Raw genomic sequence first — 24,890 nt, 5'->3', positions numbered from 1 at the left:
TCTTCCTTCTGCTGTTCTAGCAAGAATATTTACTTTCCATGTGAGGGGGGGAAAGTAAGGAAAGGTGGAAAAGTAGGAGAGCAGAGTCCGCAGGACTGAAGGAACATATATAATGTACATTAAAGAGCAGGGGGAAAGGATGGAGATGCCGGGGATTGAACCCGGGGCCTCATGCATGCAAAGCATGCACTCTACCACTGAGCTACATCCCCCTATAACAGCCCTCTCTTATTTCCATATATTAGGAAATAAACCCATTTTCTGTATTCTTTGACAAGACTATTTTGTCAGAATATCTATTCCGCTAATTCGGAGACTTCTACAATTTTTAAATCAGTTTTTTGATGAATGGTTTTTGCCCAAGTATAGTAAATTCTGAATCCAAACTGTTACTATTCCTGCTCTTAGTTTCTTCTTAGCCGGGTCAGACCTAGGCCAAAAGCCTATGGCAGAGTAGACGGAATGGCATAAAAGACAGCAACCCGCTCACTAGAAATCATCGCCAGGAAGCAGAAAACTGATCCCACATCAACAAAAATTAATCACTTTCTCAGCATCTTTGAAGATTATGCAAGAATGAACAAAAAAAAGAAAAGAAAAAAATAAGGAACTCTAAGAAATTTTAAAAATATATTTTCCTGTAATATTCTGAGCCGTGTCAGAGGAGCAGAAAATTTTCTAACGAATCCCTATGACTTTCCTGTCTCTCACCTTCTCCTACCATCCCACATAGCCAGGAATTGAATGCAAGTGCCATTCACAGAAGACATTCCAAACATTTTGGGTGGGTAAATATTGTGGATCATTAACAACACTTGAGAAGCCTGAAACATTCTAAAAATGGGTAGAAAAGCAATCTCAATTTTGAAAAAATAGATGTTTGGAAAACTCATCTCTGGGGAGCCGAAATAGCTCAGTTGGGAGAGCGTTAGACTGAAGATCTAAAGGTCCCTGGTTCGATCCCGGGTTTCGGCAGCTTGAGCATTTTAGTTTATATCCGAAAGGAGGGAACCATTATAAAACCTCCGGATCTTGTACCTGACGTCCGATGAGATTGAGCAAGGGAAATACCCTCAGTGAGAGTGGCCCAGGTGCTTCTCCTTTGTGTGCACAGCGATTGCAATGCTCTGTGGGTTTTGGTGTGCAAGATGGATAGTGAAGTTCATGCTTATAATTTATGATGCTAATTTTGCTTAATTATAGCGACATCAAGTAGCAAATTTTAAAATACCATAAAAGGTCGAGAGAGTGAAGAAAAAATAAAGCTAAATTTGTTTTACTATCTTTGCTGATAACTTTCCCCTGTTTTTTAAGTAAGGGAACCTATATTTTCATTTTGCCCTTGTCCCATACATATGTACCAGGCCCTAACTTTTACATGAAATTAGGATTGGAATACCTGAGATAACATTGCAAGAAAAATCCTGAGGCAAGATGTGGTTTGTATATCCAAAAGGAAACATTAAGAAAATAGGCAGTGTACTAAAATCATGGTCCTGCGCTTTGCTTTCTTAATATAGCCCGGGATCGTGCGGATGTACCAAAATCAGTTCCATTTTGTTTCCAAAACCTTTGGAAACTACCTATTATGTCCAAAACTGGAGGGTGGAAGGAGATTGAAGATAGGGGGAAAAAACCTGCCAAAATCGAATTTTAAGAGCAAAAGGTATACCTGGAAAAAGGTCCAGGCCACAACCAGGAAGGCCCCGCTGGGATTCGAACCCAGGATCTCCTGTTTACTAGACAGGCGCTTTAACCAACTAAGCCACGGAGCCCACGTCGTAGTCTCTGTCTCGTTTTCTTCTGTCAGAGAATGCTTACATATTAATGTATTTCAGAATAGGGTCTGAGAGGAGTACGATATATTCGTCTCTTTTTAAGAAGACGGAGGGGAAGAAGGGAGAGGGGGAGATACCAGTTTAAGGGTTTTTAAAAAGATTTTTGACGTAATCCTAAGTCATTTTATCTTCCGTTTTACTTTGCAGTTTCATTGCCACCTTTCTTACCTGTGCAAGATCCCTAACTTTCTCTGGAAAATATATGTGAAAATATATCAGTATTACTTGATATATGCTTAATATATTATTAATAGATAAAATTTAAATATATTAACATTAATGTTATGATAATAGCAAAGTCACCCATAAGCAACCTTCCAAGGTTGAGAGAAAAATTACATAAATGCTATAGACTAACATCAATAGCACCCAGACCTGGAAAATAGTTTGAGAAGTTGATGAAAGCATAGATTTTTGGACCCACCATGCAACTCCTGAATGAAGTAAAAATAAGGCAGGAATCTTTGTAATTTAAAAGCTTCTTCAGATTATACTGATGGCCAGCTAGGTTAAAGAACCGCCATTGATCAAGAAGGTAGAATAAGTGCAAATAAGGCAACCTGGTGACAAGTTTCATCTGGAAGAGGTAGGTTAGGAAAGGGAGAGGTTGGGCAGAATGACTCCTGGAGTCTTGAAGAAAGGCAGGCAACAGAAGCTGGGGAATTTACCACAGTATATCACATTTACAATAACCAGGCTTGGCTTAGAAACAATAGTAATGAGACAGAAAGAGAGAACTACAAAATTTTGAGCAGGGGAGAATATGAAGATAACTTGCACATGATGAAAATGGAATAAAGAGCTTTGATTCCAGAAGTTTAGCGCTAACTTCCTTGGATAGTAACCACCAGTATTCAAAGCTTGTTAAACGTTTCATAAAACTTTTTTATATTGGGTCTATTACACAGATATCAGATTCTAAAACTGTCAGTTCAATTCAGTTCAGCCACTCAGTCATGTCCGACTCTTTGCAACCCCATGGACTGCAGCATGCCAGGCTTCCCTGTCCATCACCAACTCCCCCAGCTTGCTCAAACTCATGTCCAACCAGTCAGTGAGGCCATCCAACCATCTCATCCTCTGTCGTCGCCTTCTCCTCCTGCTTTCTATCTTTCCCAGTATCAGGGTCTTTTCCAGTGAGTTAGTTCTTCACATCAGGTGACCAAAGTATTGGAGCTTTAACTTCGGCATCAGTCCCTCCAGTGAATATTCAGGACTGATTTCCTTTAGGATTGACTGGTTTGATCTCCTTGTCAGTGAGGTATTATAATTTATTCTGTTGGCATCTTCTTTATCTGGCCAAAGAATTGTCTTTTTTTTTTTTTTAAGTTAGCTGATTTGTTGTCTTAGAATTTTGTAACAGAAAGTGTAGTTTTCAACAGTTTCTTGCCTTGACATGAATGAATGAACTCAACTCCACTGGGCGTCCTGGAGTGGAGTCCCACATGGGCTGAATCAGAAGTCCCGGCAGTAGCGCATGCTCTATCACATTCTGAGTTTGTTCTCAGTTCTTGCTACAGGCTTCATATCTTCTGAGTTTTGTTCAAATCGTATCAGAACAAAACTTTTTATCTGTACCTATTCTTCCTTATCGTTTGAAGGAGTGAAAACTTTAAGAGCAAATATGGGACAGCAGAGTAAGGTTGGCAGTGAGAACAAATCCATCCAGTTCCTTTCCCTCCAAGAATGCAATAACGGGAAAGATGACACAGAAATTAGAAAGAATAAAATTAAACTGCTGAAATCTTTGAGATGGGATCACTTTTGTCTATGCAGCTGATGATGGCCATTCTCCTGGTCTGCAAAACCTTCTGCCTTTAGCTGCTGACTTCTCTAGTGTTTTCTGTGTGATTTTCTGAGGTGTACCAGGCAAGGTTTCCTTAATATATGTATATAATATGATGACAAAGATTTTACAGCTTGGAATTCCCATCCTCCCTATTTCAATTCTCTAGACAAGTCACTTCAAAGATGGAGGACAGTGTCTGTGGTCAGAAAGCTTCTACACATGAATTAGGAAAGAGTTATTGACTAAATTTGACCATCGCCAAACTCTAGCAACAGATCTGAGTACTCAGTCGGATCTCAGAATCTATATCAGTCACATTAGAAAACTCTACATTCACTGATCCGAATACTCATTTTAATAAATTGAGGTTTGGATAGCAACAGCATCCTTGTAAGAAGTGGATTTATTGTGCAGTGTCTACTCATGCAGATAGAGCTCAGATCTATAGACTTTAACGTCTGGTGACTGTACTCAGTTGCACTCAGTAGAGCTTGGAAGATAAGGAAAGAGTGGAAGAAAATTAGTGGGCAGGCTTTCTGCTCCTCACTCTGCAACCTGTTTCTTGAGAAAGACAGTTGAGAAAACTGGGGTAGAAAATTGTGCCTGGTCTCTTTATTTTGTTCTCTTTCCACTCTTTCAATTGTTTTTGCAAATGAATCAATAACTGGTTTGTGAATGTGGGTTTGGTGTGATTACTGCCCTGGGTGAGCAGTATCTTCCTTTGTTGTCTCACTCCACCCAGCTTTCCTTGTTCTGACACAATCAGGTTTGGTCATGGATTCCAAAGCCCTTGGAGTAGAAATGCTTGAGTGCTTAAAGCAACCAACTAAATTAGATAGCCTCCCTTGAATGTGAGCAGGAAAAGATGAGTAAAGAAATGCAAAATCAAAAGTAAGAAAAAAGAGGAAAAAAAGAGAGGCTCAGACATGGTCCTCATGCTCGGTTGTATCTGACTCTTTGCAACACCATGGACTGTAGCCCACCAGTCTCCTCTGTCTATGGGATTTTCCAGTCAAGAATACTGGAGTGAGTTGTCATTTCCTACTCCAGGGGATCTTCCCAATCCAGGGATCAAACCCACATCTCTTGTGTGTCCTGTATTAGCAGTAGCACTGAGCCACTGGGAAGTCCTCAGACTTGGAGGTGGGGGGAAGCCTTAAACCTCAGACATCTTCCATGCTCTGTGATCTCTCCACAATTCAGTTACATCCACCCAGACATGTGGCTTCCAAGAAAAATTTCATGACTAATTACCTTCCTTCCTTTTCTGGATGTCCTCGAGGACCTAATAGTTGGCAGAGTAAAGTTTAGTCTGTGCAGCTCCTTTATTTCCGAACCTCCTACTCTACGTCTGATCTTACAGCTGCATCATGAGAAGGGCACTGCAGCCCAGATGAAAAGGACATAGTTACACTCAGTCTTCCCAAAGTTGATGGGCTCTAAGGGCTGCGTGCCAAGGGATGCATGAGTAGCACTTGCATCCACCAACACAGAGAAGCCCGTTATGGAACATACCTTTGAGTCTTCAAATGCTCCCTCCTTCCATTTTATTCCCCTCTGCCTACACAGACTGCAAATAAAATGGAAAAACAAAATGCAGAAGGATGTGAGAAAGAGCAGTGTGCTTCCTTGAGAATTTAACTGCAGGTGGGAAGTTAGACACAAAGGATGGATTCACAATAATTACAATGAAAGGATACACAGCCAGCCCGGCACTATGTCTACAAAACTTGCAGTGACTTTTCCAAGCAGATGATACAGCTCTGGTTCTTAAAGACACAGAAGACAGAAAGAAAGGAGGAGGAAAACAAAGCATTCCTGAGAGCTAGCTATTATAGAGTTTTGGGGTTTTTTTGTTTTTCATTTTTTCCTTTTTTTCCAAACGGAGTTTTCTCAGCAATGAAGAGAATGCAGAGGAGATTTGCAACTAGGGCAAAATCTACCAAATGAATTAATTGATTATATATCCAGTAGCTAGGTATATGTTTTGGTGGTTAATTACTTAAGCTTTTAAAGTTTTAGTTAGGGAAACAGTGTTCAAATCCCTAAGGGTTCAGTATTGGAGTGTTTGCACTTATTCTCCAGTTATTGGTTGTGTCGGGATATGATTCCAGTTATTTTTAACTGGTAGAAAGCAACTGAAATGTTGTATGCTCTCAAAGTTCTGAGTATTTGCAATAGGATCCTTTGCCCTTCCCTTTACCCTCATGGTTGGTAAACTATTGCCTGTGAACTAAGAATAGTTTTGGAACATTTCCCGAATTTGTATGTCATGCTTGTGCAATGGGCCATGCTCACTTTCTCTATATCTTTCCAGTTTTAATATGTGTGCTGCTGAAAGAGCAACATTTTTATTTTAAAAGGTCGAAAAATGCAATAGTATTTCATGACACAGGAACCTTATATGAAATTCAAATTTAGGTGTTCATATATAAAGTTTTATTTGAACACAACAACCTCATTCATTTACACATCATCTATGGCTGTTTGGGGGCTAAAATGTAGAGTAATTGTAATAGAGATGGTACATGGCACCTTTTCCCTTCCCAGTGCTGCTGTGCACACTACACATTGCACTCACTCAGTGATGATTCCTCAAGTTTTTCAGTGTCACACACATAATATTTTATTATTTAAAAAAATTAGCAGTAGTTACCCATCATTTAAAGACAATAAAAGCTGACCTCAACCGTGAGCTCCTCTGGCTGAACCACTTGTTGTCCAGTCTAAGTCATATCCGACTCTGTCATGATCCCCCATGCACTGCAGCACGCCAGGCTTCCCATGACACTGGGAACCACGATACTGCATCGTGTCTGGGCTTTAACATACTGAAGGGATTAGGGTATCACGAGCATCATCCCAGTGAGCATCTCCTCCTTTCTCGCAGGAAAACAAATCATCCTCGGTATGCACTAAAATACCGAGCTTGCCAAAACCTGGGGTTGAACCAGGGACCTTTAAGATCTTCAGTCTAATTCTCTCCCAGCTGAGCTATTTCAGCCACCTGAAAAAGAAAGAGCCTCTGACCTTTCTTTTTCAATGTTTAGATTGTCAACTTTGGTTTTTGGAAGGGTTCAAGTTCCTAAAGCATGGTTGGCCAATATATTTGCCCACCCAGAAGACTTGGAATATACGATTTTCCATGTATGCCAGTTGGATACAATTCCTGGCAGCAGGGATGAATAAGTAAAAATGGAGACATTTAAAGAGAGGTGTTAGGGAGATATTCAGTGGAAAGCCTTTCTGCTCCTCTGTATCCTGTAGACACTGTTCTGAAGTAATGGAACCTATAGGCAATATTTTGGAGAATCCCTTATTTTTCTCTTCTTTTTGATCCATACTCTTACATAATCTCCAAAAATGATGAGAAATGTTATCCAGTGATGCTATAAATTTGCTAAAAGAATAGAGTATGCAACAGCATTACCAGGCTACTAAACTCTTGTCACCATACTCCAACTGACAGGACAACAACTGTCACAAAAATTAGAAAATTTGAAATGACACATCTCATTGCAACAGTATTTCTTCACACACACACAAGAATGTTTTTAATGAAGATGAGGTTGCAATCAAATCAGTCTCTGATTGGCTCCTTTGTAAATCTTTCAAGGAAACCCATTTACCATGGCAAAGAAATTAAAGTGTTTACTTATAGTATCCAAAAGAAATATGCCTAGAGAAAACAAACTTAAGACCACTAATCTTTGAGTAAAAACAGCTGATTGAGAATTGAGGACAGTGGAAGCAAAATCAAGAGTTCATTTTAAAAAGAAGGCAAATGATGTGACATTTTCATCGTCTCTTGATGAGTCAGTCTACAGATGTTCCTGACGTTATTCAGATGCTTATTCAGGGAGGCAATGTCATTTTTAAGTGACTGAAGACATAATATGCATGAACAGTCTATGTGGAAAAACTCCAGGTGAGACTTTTTTGTGGGAATTTGAACAAACAATTCTTTACAATCTACTGCAATTTGTTATAACCGGTAGTGGTGAAATTGTGAAGGGGACAAAAAAAGTTTTAAAACTTGTGAGAAAGGGAAGCCTAGTGGGCCTCTTTGAATTTTGGAGGGTAGTGGTGAAGTCAGTCCTCCCAGCAGGCCTGACTTCACGTAGGGCACGCAATTGTTCATTTTATTTGAAGGATAGCTGTAGCATAGGGATCCACACTAATTCATGACAGGTGACTAATAGTTTGACTGGCTGACTGATGCTTGGAAGGAAAATTGCTGAAAAGTGAGGACAGAGAGGTTTGATAAAGAGACAGACGGATGTGCTCAGTCACTCACTCCGATTTTTGCAGCCCCGTGAACTGTAGCCTTCCAGGTTCCTCAGACAGATGGATAGATTTTACTAAATGTGCAGAGTCTAAGAATATTTATTTTCCATGTAATGCTCTCCAAGAGAAACCTCCTAAGAAGGGGATCTTAATAGATAGCTGGACAAGATAACCAATTCTGTTGATGTTTGGAAGCTTAGCTTCTCCTTAGCCATCACTGTCTTTTCCCAGTGGAATTATGAAAAGAATGGCCACAGTGACAGAATGGAAGTCGTATATAGCTCAGTAACATGGACTTCAATACACCAAAATAGATCAGATTGAAGCCACTGCAAAGTGACTAAACTACCAACATACTTAAAACATAAGTAGCATTAACATCATAAAATGAAATAAATTCAAAACAAAAAGAGTTTGGAAGGAAGATTGAATTAAAAGTTCAATCAGTTCAGTTCAGTTCAGTTGCTCAGTCCTGTCCAACTCTTTGTGACTCCAGGGACTGCAGCATTCCAGGTCTCCCTGTCCATCACCAACTCCCAGAGTTTACTCAAACTCATGTCTGTTGAGTCAGTGATGCCATCCAACCATCTCATTATCTGTCATCCCCTTCTCCTCCCACCTTCAATCTTTACCAGCATCAGGTGGCCAAAGTATTGGAGTTCCAGCTTCACCATCAGTCCCTCCAATGAATATTCAGGACTGATTTCCTTTTGGACTGACTTGCAGTCCAAGGGACTCTCAAGAGTCTTCTCCAAGCCACAGTTCAAAAGGATCAATTCTTTGGCTGTTCACTTTTCTTTATAGTCCAACTCTCACTCCATTCATGGCTACTGGAAAAACTGTAGCTTTTACTAGATGAATTTTTGTTGGCAAAATAATGCTTTTTAATATGCTGTCTAGGTTGGTCATAACTTTTCTTCCAAGGAGCAAGTGTCTTTTAATTTCATGGCTGTAGTCACCATCGGCAGTGATTTTGGAGCCCAGAAAAATGAAATCTGTCAGTTTCCGTTGTTTCCGCATCTATTTTCCTTGAAGTGCTGGGACCAGATGCCATGATCTTAGTTTTCTGAATGTTGAGTTTTAATCCAACTTTTTCACTCTTCTCTTTCACTTTTACCCAGAGGCTCTTTAGTTTTTCTTTGCTTTCTGCCATAAGGGTGGTGTCATCTGCATATCTGAGGTTATTGATATTTCTCCTGGCAATTTTGATTCCAGTTTATGCTTCATCCAGCCTAGCATTTTGCATGATGTACTCTGCATAGAAGTTAAATAAACAGGGTGACAATATGCAGCCTTGACGTACTTCTTTCCTGATTTGGAACCAGTCTGTTGTCCCAGGTCCAGTTCTAACTGTTCCTTCCTGACCTGCATACAGATTTCTCAGGAGGCAGATAAAGTGGTCTGGTATTCCCGTCTCTTGAAGAATTTTCCACAGTTTGTTGTGATCCACAAAGTCAAAGTCTTTGGCATAGTCCATAAAGCAGAAGTAGATGTTTTTCTGGAACTCTCTTGCTTTTTTGATGATCCAATGGATGTTAGCAATTTGATCTCTGGTTCCTCTGCCTTTTCTAAATCCAGCTTGAACATCTGGAAGTTCATGGTTCATGTAGTGTTGAAGCCTGGCTTGGAGAACTTTGAGCATTACTTTGCTAGTGTGTAGCTTAGTTGGTAAAGACTCTGCCTGTAATGCAGGCAGACCCAGGTTTAATCCCTGGGTCAGGAAGATCCCCTGGAAAAGGTAATGACAACCCACTCCAGTATTCTTGCCTGGAGAATTCCATGGACAGAGGACTTGACAGGTACAGTCAATGGGATCGCAAAAAGTTGGACACGACTGTGTTACTAACTTTCCTTCCCTTTTGCTAGGGTGAGATGAGTGCAATTGTGCATCCTTTGGCATTGCCTTTCTTTGGGATTGGAATGAAAACGGAGCTTTTCCAGTCCTGTGGCCACTGCTGAGTTTTCCAAATTTGCTGGCATATTGAGTGCAGCACTTTCACAGCATCATCTTTCAGGATTTGAAATAGCTCCACTGGAATTTCATCACCTCCGCTAGTTTGTTCATAGTGATGCTTCCTAAGGCCCACTTGACTTCACATTCTAGGATGTCTGGCTCTAGGTGAGTGATCACACCACTGTGATTATCTGTGAGATCTTTTTTGTATAGTTCTTCTGTGTATTCTTGCCACCACTTCTTAATATCTTCTGCTTCTGTTAGGTCTGCTGCAGGGTTGGGGTCACTGGGTGTAGCAGTGTGTGCATGGGACTTTTTGAAGGAGGTCACCATTATCTTCATTACCTCCACCATAGTTTGGCCCCAGATAAAAGGCAAGGTAGGAAGTGGTAGCGTGGCCGAGCGGTCTAAGGCGCTGGATTAAGGCTCCAGTCTCTTCGGGGGTGTGGGTTCGAATCCCACTGTTGCCAGTTGTCTTAGGACTTTCCTGTAGCTCAAACAAAAAGGGCTCAGAGGTTAAAGCATCTGCCCGCAATGCAGGAGATCCCTGCAATGCAATGCAGGAGATCCCTGGATCAGGAAGATCCTCTGGAGAAGGAAATGGCAACCCACTCCAGTATTCTTGCCTGGAGGATCCCATAGACAGAGAATGCTGGCTGGCCACAGTCCGCAGGGTCGCAAAGGGTCGGACAAGACTGAGCAACTAACATACACAAACAAATAAGAGGGAGGGAACACAGCCCCACCCATCAACAGAAAATTGGATTAAAGATTTACTGAGCATGGCCCCGCCCATCAGACCCAGTTTCCTTCTCAGTCCCTCTCTCCCATAAGAAAGCTTCCATAAGCCTCTTATTCTCCATCAGAGGGCAGACAGGCTGAAAAACATCATCATAGAAAACTAACCAATCTGATCACATGGATCACAGTTCAGTTCAGTTCAGTCGCTCAGTCGTGTCCAACTCTTTGCGACCCCATGAATCGCAGCACGCCAGGCCTTCCTGTCCATCACTGACTCCCGGAGTTCACTCAAACTCACGTCCATCGAGTCCGTGAGGCCATCCAGCCATCTCATCCTCTGTCGTCCCCTTCTCCTCCCGCCCCCAATCCCTCCCAGCATCAGGGTCTTTTCCAATGAGTCAACTCTTTGCATGAGGTGGCCAAAGTATTGGAGTTTCAGCCTTAGCATCAGTCCTTCCAATGAACACCCAGGACTAATCTCCTTTAGAATGGACTGGTTGGATCTCCTTGCAGTCCAAGGGACTTTCAAGAGTCTTCTCCAACACCACACTTCAAAAGCATCAATTCTTCGGCTCTCAGCTTTCTTCACAGTCCAACCCTCACATCCATACATGACCACTGGAAAAACCATAGCTTTGGCTAGATGGACCTTTATTGGCAAAGTAATGTCTCTGCTTTTGAATATGCTATCTAGGTTGGTCATAACTTTCCTTCCAAGGAGTAAGCATCTTTTAATTTCATGGCTGCAGTCACCATCTGCAGTGATTTTGGAGCCCAAAAAAATAAAGTCTGACACTGTTTCCACTGTTTCCCCATCTATTTCCCATGAAGTCATGGGACCAGATGCCATGATCTTCATTTTCTGAATGCTGAGCTTTAAGCCAACTTCTTCACTCTCCAGTTGCACTTTCATCAAGAGGCTTTTGAGTTCCTCTTCACTTTCTGCCATAAGGGTGGTATCATCTGCATATCTGAGGTGATTGATATTTCTCCTGGCAGTCTTGATTCCAGCTTGTGCTTCTTCCAGCCCAGCATTTCTCATGATGTACTCTGCATAGAAGTTAAATAAGCAGGGTGACAATATACAGCCTTGGGAACCAGGCTGTTGTTCCATGTCCAGTTCTAACTGTTGCTTCCTGGCCTACATATAGGTTTCTGAAGAGGCAGGTCGTGTGGTCTGGTATTCCCATTTCTTTCAGAATTTTCCATAGTTTATTGTGATCCACACAGTCAAAGGCTTTGGCATAGTCAATAAAGCAGAAACAGATGTTTTTCTGGAACTCTCTTGCTTTTTCCATGATCCAGGGGATGTTGGCAATTTGATCTCTGGTTCCTCTGCCTTTTCTAAAACCAGCTTGAACATCTGAAAGTTCACGGTTCATGTATTGCTAAAGCCTGGATTGAAGAATTTTGAGCATTACTTTACTAGCATGTGAGATAAGTGCAATTGTGTAATAGTTTGAGCATTCTTTGGCATTGCTTTTCTTTGGGATTGGAATGAAAACGGAGCTTTTCCAGTCCTGTGGCCACTGCTGAGTTTTCCAAATTTGCTGGCATATTGAGTGCAGCACTTTCACAGCATCATCTTCCAGGATTTGAAATAGCTCCACTGGAATTCCATCACCTCCACTAGCTTTGTTCGTAGCGATGCTTTCTAAGGCACACTTGACCTCACATTCCAGGATGTCTGTCTCTAGGTGAGTGATCACACCATTGTGATTATCTTGATCGTGCAGATCTTTTTCATACAGTTTTTCTGTATATTCTTACCACCTCTTAGTATCTTCTGCTTCTGTTAAGTCCAGACCATTTCTGTCCTTTATCAAGCCCATCTTTGCATGAAATGTTCCCTTGGTATCTCTAATTTTCTGGAAGAGATCTCTAGTCTTTCCCATTCTGTTTATTTCCTCTATTTCTTTGCACTGATCACTGAGGAAGGCTTTCTTTGTCTAACTCAATGAAACTATGAGCCATGCCCTGTAGGGCCACCCAAGACAGATGGGTAATGGTGGAGAGTTCTGACAAAAATGTAGTCCACTGGAGAAGGGAATGGGAAATCACTTCAGTATTCTTGCCTTGAGAAGCCCATGAACAGTATGAACAGTAAAAGTCACTAGGAGTAGATATTTAATATTTGGCATAATAACATTAGTGATCCAGGGAATTTTTATAAAATGGCACTTATTTAAAATTTGGAAAACCAGTGGATTTTTATGGCACTCTCATGATTATGTGTGCATGTATTCAAAACAGAGCAACAGTTAAAATGCTGAAATCATTGATAATAGTGAGGGCTTTTGAAGTGGAGAAGCCTGAACCAGAAGCTAAGTTCTGCGGTCAAAGAGAAGGGAATCACAATGGCAGAGTGGTGACAGGATCAGGGGAAAATACAGGGCCAGAGAAAGTTTTATTAGGAAGGTTTGCATATCAGAGTGAGGATGCTCCAAACAGGATCTGTAAGCAGTAACTATGCCTCTGCTGGAAGGAAAAGTCTTTAATACAGTTCAACTATCCTGGTTTCAAGAATGCGATCTTAGAACATGTTTGGCTGAATCACCAGATACAAGGGATGGGCAGACAGAGTGGGTCTCAAGTCTATTTGAGAAAGTGGAAGGAGTGTCTTTCCTGGTGAAGGTGACTTCACAATGGTGTGGAATAGCTTGATAGGGTGCTTCATGCATGAAAATATTTACCTTGGATGGAATGTGCCCTCTAAGTTAATTCAGAGAACAATTGGCAATTTTGTGTGTGTGGTCAATGTCCAGATTTTTGAGGCAGGAGAGATGCAAGGTTCCCAGACTCCTGAAATAAAACTTTTACAGTGGCCAATCACTTTATGTGACAGTGTGGTTTCTTGGAAGTAGCCAAGTGTTTGCAAAAAAACATTAATTTTAACACAAATCAAACCACTCACCTCTTTTGTGACCAAGAATAACCTTTCTCTTTCTCTCAAACATCTTGCTTTGCACTCAAGTCTCCCTCTACAACACTCTCCCCCCTCCCCCCCAATTTAAGTGAGACACAAAAACTATTTTACTTCATAAACTGGATTGTATGATCAAATTCATGTTGATTCATCAAAATCATTAATAGGACCACAAAGTTAAACTACTTGTAGGAAAATGTAGAATTGTCCCATGAGTACGTAGCAACTGTTCTAATCTCTGAACACTAGTTCCTAAATCTGCGTTTTTTGATGTTTCCATAAGTGCTTAGGACTCCAGCTGTATATCTCCATTAGCAACATTTTCAAAAGGTAATGCTCTCCCAAGCATACCCAGCAAGTAGACAGGACACAAAGAAGGAGAAAGAAGTTTTCCTGTACTCTTTTTACATCTTTCCTTTTAACAGGACAGGTCCTGTCCTTTTAAACAGGACAAGACCATTTAGCAAGTCTGCATGGTGAGTGAGCATCTCCTGCCTTCTCATCTCAAACCTGACACTGGTGAACAACTATTCTGAATCTCTTAGAAGAGGGCAAGGACACAAGAGAGTGGTTTGCCTCTTTGGCTGGGGCATTCGCTTCTATACCTGTCATCATGGCCAGCCGTATACGTCTGTGATCAGTGCATTTCAGAGGGCCTTGTGTCCAGGAAATTACGCAGCCAGTCTGTCCTTCATCTCACCACTGGAGAATCCTGTGTTCTTCATGCCAGAGGAGGAATTGTGTTCCTCAAAGTACTAGGGCAAGTTCACTTCAGATTTTCCAGCCTCTTAATTTTAAACTTTCTCCAAATCCAGGGGAAACTCCATTGAACTGATTCCTGAAGCTAGTTTGATGAAAGATGAGGTGGGGGCAAGTCTAAGTGATTTTCCTGCTCTCTGAACTCTAATTTTCCCCAGTAATTAATTTTTGTGTAGTAAAGACCTTAGTTAATGTAGGAGTGATTTCTCAGTGACTTACAGTGGATGGCTTTAAAGGGTGGACAAATCTGAAACAGAAAAACAGACATCAAATATTAACATATATATGGAATCTAGAAAAATGGTACTGATGAACCTATTTGCAGGGAAGGAATGGAGACGCAGATGTAGAGAGCGGACTTGTGGACACAGCGGGGCAAGAAGAGGATGGGAAGAGCTGAGAAAGTAGCATTGACATATACATACTATGCTGTGTAAAATGGATAGCTAGTGAGGCATTGCTATAATGACCCCAGGGCCATTTTGCTTAACACCAGAGAAATGCCACACAAGAAATTCCAGCTGGAGGTGCCGGGGATTGAACCCAGGGCCTCGTGCATGCTAAGCACGCGCTCTACCACTGAGCTACACCCCCGACAATTACAACTCCTTTGTGGAAAATAATTGAATGGTAATAGCTATCTGCATTATTTTTCAAGAACCGTAGCCCAGTACATTCTAGCTCTGTTCTGGAGAATCTTGTCCATGTGTTTGCCCTCCTCACGTGGAGCTCTTGGCTCTACGAGAGTATGAAGAGCTAGAAACCAGAGTAACATCTACCGACTTGCAGTTGTTTATTCTGTTCTAGTCTAGGGATATAGTTGAATTAAGTAAGGTTCCTTACAACATTAAAGAAGACACTAAGTATTGTTTTGAAGATTATAAATTTACTTCCCTGGTGGCTCAGATGGTTAGGAATCTGCCTGCAATGGGGGGAAACCTGGGTTTGATCCCTGGTTTGATCCCTGGGTTGGGAAGATCCTCTGGGGAAGGTAACAACGTCCCCAGTAGAATTGCCTGGAGAATTCCATGGACAGAGGAGCCTGGCAGGATATAGTCCATGGAGTCGCAAAGAGTCAGACACAATTGAGCGACTTTCACTTTCAGTAACAAAGTACCTAGGGAAGAAATCTGTAAACTGGAAAATGTCAGTAAGATTTGTTTTACAAATCATGGATAAATCAGAAATTTGAACAACTTATTCTGGACAAGATGGTTGACTGGAATTACTGGGCATGAGTGAGGAGTTGGCCAGCATAAATGGATTCCCAAACCTAAGGGGTGGGTATTTCCACTTTTTTCTTGTTTTATGCCATTTAATTAATTGCTTTCAAACTTTTCTCAAATCTAGGAACAAGTTTGCTTGAACTGAATCAAGATGCCTTTTCCCAGTGAGTGCTAGATAATGAGCATCATTTACTTACCACCAGGTGTAGGAAGGTTTGAGTTTTGAGACATTGAAACTTGGTGGGTTTCCCAAGGGCAAGTTGAAATCCTGCTCACAGAACTGTAAGTTGAGTTCTGACCATGGTCAATATGACATGTTTGGTTGTTTTTTTTTTTTTTTTCAAGCTCTCAAAATTAAAAAAAAAAAAATGGTGCCTTTAAAATATAGCTGGGGACAAGAAGTGGATAATATAGTAATAGCAATAGGTTACATTACATGATTATATCACCTCCTTGATAAACAGACTCCCCAAGAGGTGAAGTAACTAACTGCCAACAGTTCACAGCCAACGAGTAGCAGGGCAAGTTTCAAAGCCAGGCAGATTTCCTGTAGAGCACCTGCTCCACATCTTTTCTTCTGAGATGGGAATCCTGAAGTCAAAAGGCAACTTGAGATTAGTTTGGATTTATTCCTCTTTGAAAATGTCATTATCACTTATAGGGAGGTTTCTAATTTTCTAGGGAAATGGGGAAGCAAGAAAGCAATGAACTCACAATACTCACCATGAAATAAAATACCTCAAGTCCAGCAATATGGTCTGCAGACCCTGCTGTGACATTTTGTAAGGGACGTGACAGCTCTGGTTTCGAGATGCCTTAAGGAATGGAAGACAGAAGAGAGAGGAAAACAAAGCATTCCTGAGAGCTGGGTATTTATTATAGCATCTCTTTCAGACAGGATTTTCCCTGCCATAAATAGAATGCAAAGAAGCTTTGCACTAGGCTAATATCTATCAAATGAATTAGTTAAATGTATGTCCAGTAGCTAGATCTATAGATTACAATAGCTCACTAGGTAAGCTTCCAGAATTTTTTAACTGGGGAAAAAAGTTCAAATCCCTAGGGGCTGAGGTCCTTCTGTTTGAATTTATTCTCCAGTTATTTCTAACTGGCAAAAGCCTACTGAAACCTTGCCTGCTCTTAAAGTTGTGAGTATTTACAGTCAGATCCCTCCTTAGTGGTTGGTAAACTATTGCCAGGGAGCCAAGAATGGTTTGGGAACATTAAAAAGTTGAATAAATAAAATGAAAACTAGTATTAGTTGACACATGAAGTTTATATGAAGTTCAAATGTCAGTGTCCATATATAAAGTTTTATTAGAACACAGGCACTTCATTTACATATCTTCAATGGCTGCTTTCAAGCTACAACAGAGAGTGGCTGCAACAGAAACGATAAGTGGCACCCTTTTCTCTTCCCACTGCTGCTCTTCACAGTATACATCACAGTGATTCAGTGACTGTTGCCCAAGTTTTTCAGCGTCATTATTGCATAATATTTTATTATTTTTTAAAATCAGTAGTGCTTACTGCTCACAGGGTATTGATATGTTGGAGTACTATGTAAACTTAAAGAGGTCATAAGGTGCCTTTGTTACCTTGGCAAAAAAAAAAAAAGTTGAAAATCTAAAAGTGGGCTTCAGTTATGAGCTCCTCCATGACTGAAATGTGGCACATATTTAACATGCTAACGGAATACATTGTATTAACTAAAAAGTCTAGAATGCTGAAACCCGGGATAGAACCAGGGACCTTTAGATCTTCAGTCTAACGCTCTCCCAACTGAGCTATTTCGGCTACTTGAAATAGCAGTCTTTGATCTCTGTTTTTTAATAATTAGATTGTTTTCAGCTTCTTTTTCGGGTTTCAAATTCTTTAAGCCTGATGGTCTAGTTGTCCAATATACTTGCCCACCCAGAAAGAACTGGACTGTTTCTTCCATATGTGCTGCTTGGATCAAGTTCCCTCTGGTGCGGGATGGTAGGTGGAGCAGGGAGGCAGAAGAGAGGTAATAGCAACTCATTCCGCTTCTCCACATCCTGTCAGTTGACCCAGACCCAGTTCAGAAACTAAAAACATAAAGGCAGTATTTTGGGGGGGGGAAGGGGGTGTTTCATATTTTTCTCTTCCTCTTGATCCTCCTTCTTTGAAAGTCTCCAAAAATGCTGAGAAATGGAATCCAATAACTCTGTAAGTTTGGAAAAATATATATGTATGGTAAGTCCCCTATATGCAAACTTTCAAAGATGCCAATATGCGTTCCATCAATGTCAGACATGAGTGCTATTGCAGCTTCCCCTCCACCTCCTATTGCTGATGATCCTTCCACTCTACCATATCCCACCTCTTCTCCCTCCTCCAGGCAATAACTCTTCTTGCCTGTTCACTTGATGCCAGCCCCCTGTATGCCAGCTGTTGTACTATTCTACTATACTGTACTATAAGATTTAAAATGTTTTAATTTTTTGTTTTTATGTGTTCTTTGTGTGAAAAATATTATAAACCTATAACAGTATGGTACTATATAGTGATTGTATTAGTTGAGTACCTAGGCTAACTTTGTTGGACTTACAAACAAATTGGACTTAACAACTGACTCTCAAAAAAGAACTCATTCATATACACAAACATTACCAGGCTACATACTCATCACAATAATTCTCAACTGACAAGAAAGCAACTGTCACAAAAATTAGAACATTTAAAATGGCATATCTCATTACAACAGACTTTCTTCACAAAAAAATCAATAAAATTTTTTATTAAAAAAATTTTACACAATTTAAAAGGTTACTTTCCATTTAAAGTTATTTCAAAGTGAAAGCATTAGTCACTCAGTCATGTCCAACTTGTTGCGATCCCATAGACTGTAGCTCACCAGGCTCCTCTGTTCATAGAATTCTCCAGGCAAAAAATAATGAAGGAGATTACCACATTTTTCTCCAGGGGATCTTCTTGACCCAGCAATGGAAGCATGGTCTCCTACATTGTGGTCAAGTTCCTTACTTCCTGAGCCATGAGTTTTGTTCCCCTGGAACCTGTCTTACATTCAAATTTGTACCTCCCACTCCCCAGCCCTACTACTGCCCTTCCCTCCCCCTGGAAACCACTAGTTTGTTCTCTATATCTGTGAAGTAACATCAATAGTTGATTTTTAAAATAAGACAAATGATTTGACATGGTTTCCTTTGACTCCTGATAAGTCAACAGGTGTTACCAATATTATTTAGTTGTTTATTCAAGGAGTCAGTGCTAGTTTGAAGTGACAAGAAATAATCTGTGAGTAGTCTTCCTGGAAAAAACTTCAAGTGAGACTATTTTGTGAGAAGTTGAGCAAACAATTCATTACAACATGGAGTGAAATCAGCTACAATATTTTAGAACTGGTTGCAGCTAACAAATAAAGGTTTATTTGAACAAGTTTTAAAACTTGTGGAAAATGTAGGTCACAATAAGTGTCCTACAAATAAGTAGACATTCCCTGCCTTTAACAGACTTGCCTGACTCAGACGGTAAATGCATCTGCCTACAATCTGGGAGACCTGGGTTCGATCCCTGGGTAGGGAAGATCACCTGGAGAAGGAAATGGCAACTCACTCCAGTACTCTTGCCTGGAAAGAAGCCTGGTAGGCTACAGTCCGTGGGGCCACAAAGAGTTGGACATGACTGAGTGGCTTCACTTTCACTTTTCCTGTCTTTATTCAGATACTTGTAAACTTTTGAATGTCATAGGTCATTGAACAAAGAGGTATCAGTGGAATCAATCATTGCCATTTTTGAAAATTTATCAGTCATATAAAATGAAATCTTTGGCCTACCCTGCTAAATCACTTGGCAAATAATTCATAAGCCTTAGTTCAGGGCTAAGATTAAAGCCCTGGAGGTGCTGGGGTTGAAGCCAGGGCATCGTGCATGCTAAACACTGTGCTCTATCACTGAGCTATATCCCCTGCGGAAGGTGTCTAGGATATTCCATATGACAAGCTACCACTATCCCTGGGTCAGGGAAGAGCCCTGGGAGAAGATTCTTTGGAGAAGGGAATGGCTACCCACTCCAGTATTCTTGCCTGGAGAATTCCATGGACAATGCCTGGTGGGCCACAGTCCATAGGGTTGCAAAGAGTTGGACATGACTGAGTGACTAACTGGGGGCTTTTTTGAGATTTAAGCTACCCTGCTGTTTCTGAAGGAGAAAGCAATGGCAACCCACTCTAGTACTCTTGCCTGGAAAATCTCATGGGTGGAGGAGCCTGGTAGGCTGCAGTCCATGGGGTCACTACCAGTCGGACACAACTGAGCGACTTCACTTTCATTTTCCACTTTCATGCATTGGAGAAGGAAATGGCAACCCACTCCAGTGTTCTTGCCTGGAGAATCCCAGAGACCAGGGAGCCTGGTGGACTGCCGTCTATGAGATCACACAGAGTCGGACATGACTGAAGCGACTTAGCAGCAGCAGCAGCTGTTTCTGAAACCCTCAAGAGAAGAGATTTTGCTTTCTGAATTGAAAAGTGTCTGAATACAAAAGAGATCTTTCATAAGTAGGGGACCCTCCAAGGACTGCTGCTAGCTGACTTCCTGAGTGGCAGTTCCTGTCCACCACCAAGCGTACATTAGGATGAAATATTCTGTTGAGTTTTCAACTTATTTTCTGTCTGCAAAGCTCTTAGAAAAATATAAAAGATAGTGGAGGGGAATACCAAGGCCAGTGCCATGAAAACTACTCAGGAAATTTAGGTCCACGTGGGGAGATAAGAGTGAAGTGTAACTAATGTGGATATGAAATGAAGAGCCAAGTCAGTCATAACTAAACCACTGCACCTAGCATCTTTGTGTGGAAACGCAGAAGCAGCATTCTATCCAGGACACTGCAAATCTAGATCTGAGACCCTTAAGGACAGAAGACAGGAAAGAAGATTAGAAATGATGCTCCCGTCAATATTGTGCCTGTTTCAGACAGAATGTTTTTCCACAAGAAGGTGAACATGAAGGAAGCCAAAAAGAAAAGTTCTTTGTAAGACCTCCCCACACCTGGGTAGGTCCTCAAAATCTATCTGTCCCTCAGGCACAAATAAGTTGATGTTTCCTGCCTTTATTCAACTGTGCATCATTGTCAACCCAAACACATATACCTTTTTTGTGTTTTTGTTTAGTTTAAGGAAATCCTGTCATAAGTGGAAGAGGGCAGGAAATCATGTAATTTTAAAACTTCTCTAAATAACTGAAATTTAGCAAGGTTCAGCTGTTCCTAGACTAATGTCAGAGAACTGGAGAGTTGAGAGGGGACGGAGAGGAGAGAAGGGATGGGGAGGCGATAGCATCCTGGAGGGAGAGTGGGGAGCGGGAAGACAGCTGCGGGGAAAGAAGAATCAGCCAAGCCAGAGCACGAAGACGAGGACACAAGAAGAAAGTTTGGGAATGAGCATTATACACCACTGATACTCGGATAAGGGAGAATGTGGACGTATGCGAAGTCTTTGTCTCTTCTGCATGTTGACAGGTTCGTCGCAAGAGGAGTCTTCCTTATTCTAAGCGAAGTAGGTGAAAACCTATGTCCTACGAGAATCCGATTTGTTTTGTTCCAGTTATCGTAGTTTGAAAGATACTAGTTGCTCTTTTCCTCGCTGAATAAACAGGTTGAGCACTTTGGAGGGCCCTTGTGTAGCTGAATTTTTGTTTGCGGTGCAGTACTGCCGGAAATTCCCTGGCGTTTTGGCAACCCACTCCAGTGTTCTTGCCTGGGGAATCCCATGGACAGAGGAGCCTGGCGAGATACAGTTTATGGGGTCGCAAAAGAATCGGACACGACTGAGCGACTAAGTATGCACGCACGCACTGCAGGAATTGATAGCTTTATAAAGAGCAACTGGAAAGCCACGTCTGGATTCCCGTGTGACTCCAGTGAGAGCAGTGTTGAGCGCAGAAGCAGGGTCCACCGGTGGCTTTGGGCTTATGTATCTGAGGCAGCAACAGATTTTTAGCACACTAGCTTTGGAATGTGAGGGACAAATGAAAAAGAAATGTAAGCCGGACAGCAAACTAACAATTTTAAATACAAGTCCAAGAATACCAGTGTCAGCACCTTGGATAGCGCCTCAAACTTTTGACCTGAGGGTCGGACGTTTAAGAGTCTGAGCGAAGGTTCTTTAGCTCTTCCATCCTTGTTTCTTACTCTTACGCAGAAGTCTCCTGAAACTCAGTTTTCTTCTAGAGATCTTCGGGAGATTTTCAGTGTTCTCTACTTCTTATATACTACACTTCTCCCAGTGGGAGTTCTGAAGAACCACAGTCTGAACAGAGAAAGTCTATTCAAACGATTGCAGTCTGAATTTTTGTTTTAAGCACAAATGGTATTTCCATCAAAGATACATGAGGATCAGAAATATCTGGCTTCACTTTGGCCATTTCCGAAGTCCTCATGCAATATTGTTACCTAAGAATAGTAGAGGTGGGGGCAGGCATCCTATACGCTGTGTGTACCCCAAAACACAGCTGTCATTGCTCAAAATGGCTAGAGAGAAGATGGCTAAGAAAAACATGGACAAATGGTTTGAGTACACCCGCACGAATTATATAATTGTGTTCCAAAGTTGCAAAGAAAACTGCGACACAAGAACAAGGCAGGAAACTTTGATTGACTCATTCAAAAGACCAAAGACAGCAAAGACAAAAATGACCACAATAATAAACAAGCCAGAAACTCTCCTAGATGGCTTACTGAGGTCTCCAATAAAGTCTCCCAAGTGGAGGTGCCGGGGATTGAACCCGGGGCCTCGTGCATGCTAAGCACGCGCTCTACCACTGAGCTACACCCCCTCGCATACCTACGCTGCTGTCTTATGCAAATTACTCATGTGTTCTCTAACATCAACAACTTCCTTAATATGGATGCTAAATTATTTCATTTAACTTAATTTTTGCCACATGTTCATCCAACATCTCCCAGCCAGCATCTTTGATGAAATGTTTCATTTCTAGCACCTCCATTACTATCCTATTTCACTCTCCTAAACCGTGCTGCACAATGTTTCCCCACTTTCCCTTACTTTTTCTGCTCAACAGCAAAGTTAAATTCGTAACATTTCACTCCAAGGGCCTCATCATCACCGTTGAAGTCTGTCTTCCCAAGGAACATTTGATTGAAGGAAAATAAAAAGGAAGATCTGGCTCATGCAGGATCTCTCGAACCTGAGGCAACAAGCACAACAGACTCACATTATCAGGCTTGAGGACCCAGTGACATTGGCAGCATCATTGAGGAGCACGAAGGGAAAAGAACAGAAAGGGAAGAAAAGCAAAAGTAAGAGGTTCTCAGTCAATTATCTTTTAGAAGACATTATTCTTTCAACTGTTCGGGTTAATGAAAGAGTTGTGAACCAAGGAGGAGCAAACCTATCCAGTGACGATCCCTTCTCTATGCTTCTCTCCTCTTCTACCACCAACCATAATTATATTGTACAGTCACCAGAAATAGTAAGCAATGGATCATTATTCTTTCTGATCAAGTAAACTGATCTTTTACTTTGGGTGGAGTGGGCTGCCTAGACCTCTTGTAATTTAATTCACAAGACAATTAGTGAGTTTTGCCTCACTCACCAGATCTTCAGTGATGTCTAATATGAATGAAACACCTTGGCAACATCGGGGGTGTAGCTCAGTGGTAGAGCGCGTGCTTAGCATGCACGAGGCCCCGGGTTCAATCCCCGGCACCTCCAGTTAAACTGAGGACCACTACTAATGACAAAAGTACTGGACGGTAGTAGTTGGTTTGTGAATCTTCAACTGTTGTGGTCTATGCTAAACAGCTTCACTCATCCCTCCAGTTTTGCACGAGGATCATGTATTTGTCATGAGGAATTAACCCCCTCAGTAATTTACACATTAGCTGACCCCACATTGGGGAAGTTAAGGATTTAGGATTTTATGCCATCAAGCGTTCCTTGACATAACTCAATACACCTCCTCAATACACTGATTCTTATCTATTTAAATAAAATCATGCCTTTTATTAATAAATTCCAATCACAAAGAAACACCAGAAAAATCATGTAAAGACTTTGGAGTTCAAATGAAAATTATCAGTGGAATAGAGAGGGAGCAAAATGTTCTTGTATCCGGAGGCTGGCCATAACAGTGAAAAGACCCACTCTCACTTCCTCTCTCTGATTCATGTATCCATGGATCCTGATGAGAGAGATACATTGCCATTAGTCACTGATGAAGAGTATTTACCATATCCTGGATATCATTACACGCCCTCCCTCACCAAAAGTATTGTTTCTTAGCTCATACCGTAACTAAGTATTCAAAAGGTCATTCCACCATCCAATCAGGTTAATTGCTTCGGGGTTAGCTGCCTCCTGGTGAGGCCAGTGAATTCCAGAATATTAGCCCATTGCTGATTTTTTTTTTCTTTCTATAAACTGGTTTCTTGTCTCAGAAACAATGCTGTAGGTGCTGTTAAATAAGACATTCAGTAAATTCGTGGCTGGTGGTTTTGGCAGAAGCATTGTGGGACATGCTGCTGCTGCTGCTGCTAAGTCGCTTCAGTCGTGTCCGACTCTGTGCAACCCCATAGACGGCAGCCCACCAGGCTCCCCCGTCCCTGGGATTCTCCAGGCAAGAACACTGGAGTGGGTTGCCATTTCCTTCTCCAGTGCATGAAAGTGAAAAGTGAAAGGGAAGTCGCTCGGTCGTGTTCAACTCTTCGAGACCCCATGGACTGCAGCCTACGAGGCTCCTCCGTCCATGGGATTTTCCAGGCAAGAGTGCTGGAGTGGGGTGCCATTGGGACATGAAGGGAAATGTATGTATAGAATAAGTGTCTATTCCAGTGAGATTAGATATACATTGTGCTCCTAATACAGAAGTGGTCAAGTGTAAGGAACCTGACACCAGGGTAGGTAGTTGTTCCCCAGTGGAATAATAGCCCCCAAGTGAGGGCTCAAAGTTTGTGATGTTGGTAGTTTAGTCACTTAGTAGTAGTTCAAACTACATTATTTTGGTGCACAGAAGTCTATGTTGCTTCATTCATTATTAGAGAAATGTATGTCAAAACTACAATGAGACATTACCTCATACCAGTCAGAATGGATATCATCAAAAAAATGTACAAACAATAAACACTGGAGAGGATGTGGGGAAAAGGGAACCCCCTTGCACTGTTGGTGGAATGTAAATTGATACAGCCACTAGGGGAGAACAGTATGGAGATTCCTTAAAAAACTAAGAAAAAAACTTCCATATGACCTAACGATCCCACTACTGGGCATATACCCTGAGGAAACCAAAATTGAAAAAGACACACATACACCAATGTTCACTGCAGTACTATTTATAATATCTGGGATATAAAAGAAACCTAGATGTC

The 24,890-nt window shown here is 41.4% G+C and overlaps 10 non-coding genes across 10 annotated transcripts; 3 read left to right on the top strand and 7 right to left on the bottom strand.

The window, feature by feature from the left end:
• Positions 1-140: 140 nt before the first annotated feature.
• TRNAA-UGC (transfer RNA alanine (anticodon UGC)) lies at positions 141-212 on the bottom strand. Its single transcript has one exon. It is a non-coding gene; the product is annotated as a tRNA-Ala (tRNA).
• A 690-nt stretch (positions 213-902) lies between these two features.
• On the top strand, positions 903-975 carry TRNAF-GAA (transfer RNA phenylalanine (anticodon GAA)). The gene has a single exon. It is a non-coding gene; the product is annotated as a tRNA-Phe (tRNA).
• A 726-nt stretch (positions 976-1,701) lies between these two features.
• TRNAT-AGU (transfer RNA threonine (anticodon AGU)) lies at positions 1,702-1,775 on the bottom strand. The gene has a single exon. It is a non-coding gene; the product is annotated as a tRNA-Thr (tRNA).
• Positions 1,776-5,866: 4,091 nt separating this feature from the next.
• LOC128057049 (U6 spliceosomal RNA) lies at positions 5,867-5,973 on the bottom strand. The gene has a single exon (XR_008200241.1). It is a non-coding gene; the product is annotated as a U6 spliceosomal RNA (small nuclear RNA).
• A 584-nt stretch (positions 5,974-6,557) lies between these two features.
• TRNAF-GAA (transfer RNA phenylalanine (anticodon GAA)) lies at positions 6,558-6,631 on the bottom strand. Its single transcript has one exon. It is a non-coding gene; the product is annotated as a tRNA-Phe (tRNA).
• A 3,625-nt stretch (positions 6,632-10,256) lies between these two features.
• On the top strand, positions 10,257-10,338 carry TRNAL-AAG (transfer RNA leucine (anticodon AAG)). Its single transcript has one exon. It is a non-coding gene; the product is annotated as a tRNA-Leu (tRNA).
• Positions 10,339-14,816: 4,478 nt separating this feature from the next.
• TRNAA-AGC (transfer RNA alanine (anticodon AGC)) lies at positions 14,817-14,888 on the bottom strand. The gene has a single exon. It is a non-coding gene; the product is annotated as a tRNA-Ala (tRNA).
• A 2,356-nt stretch (positions 14,889-17,244) lies between these two features.
• TRNAF-GAA (transfer RNA phenylalanine (anticodon GAA)) lies at positions 17,245-17,317 on the bottom strand. The gene has a single exon. It is a non-coding gene; the product is annotated as a tRNA-Phe (tRNA).
• A 4,947-nt stretch (positions 17,318-22,264) lies between these two features.
• TRNAA-AGC (transfer RNA alanine (anticodon AGC)) lies at positions 22,265-22,336 on the bottom strand. Its single transcript has one exon. It is a non-coding gene; the product is annotated as a tRNA-Ala (tRNA).
• Positions 22,337-23,163: 827 nt separating this feature from the next.
• On the top strand, positions 23,164-23,235 carry TRNAA-AGC (transfer RNA alanine (anticodon AGC)). The gene has a single exon. It is a non-coding gene; the product is annotated as a tRNA-Ala (tRNA).
• Positions 23,236-24,890: the final 1,655 nt, after the last annotated feature.

This window comes from Budorcas taxicolor, chromosome 11 (genome assembly GCF_023091745.1).
Source record: "Budorcas taxicolor isolate Tak-1 chromosome 11, Takin1.1, whole genome shotgun sequence".
Lineage (NCBI taxonomy): Eukaryota > Metazoa > Chordata > Mammalia > Artiodactyla > Bovidae > Budorcas > Budorcas taxicolor.
The sequence above is the reverse complement of the archived record's forward strand: the minus strand, read 5'-3'. Positions and strand labels throughout refer to the sequence as shown.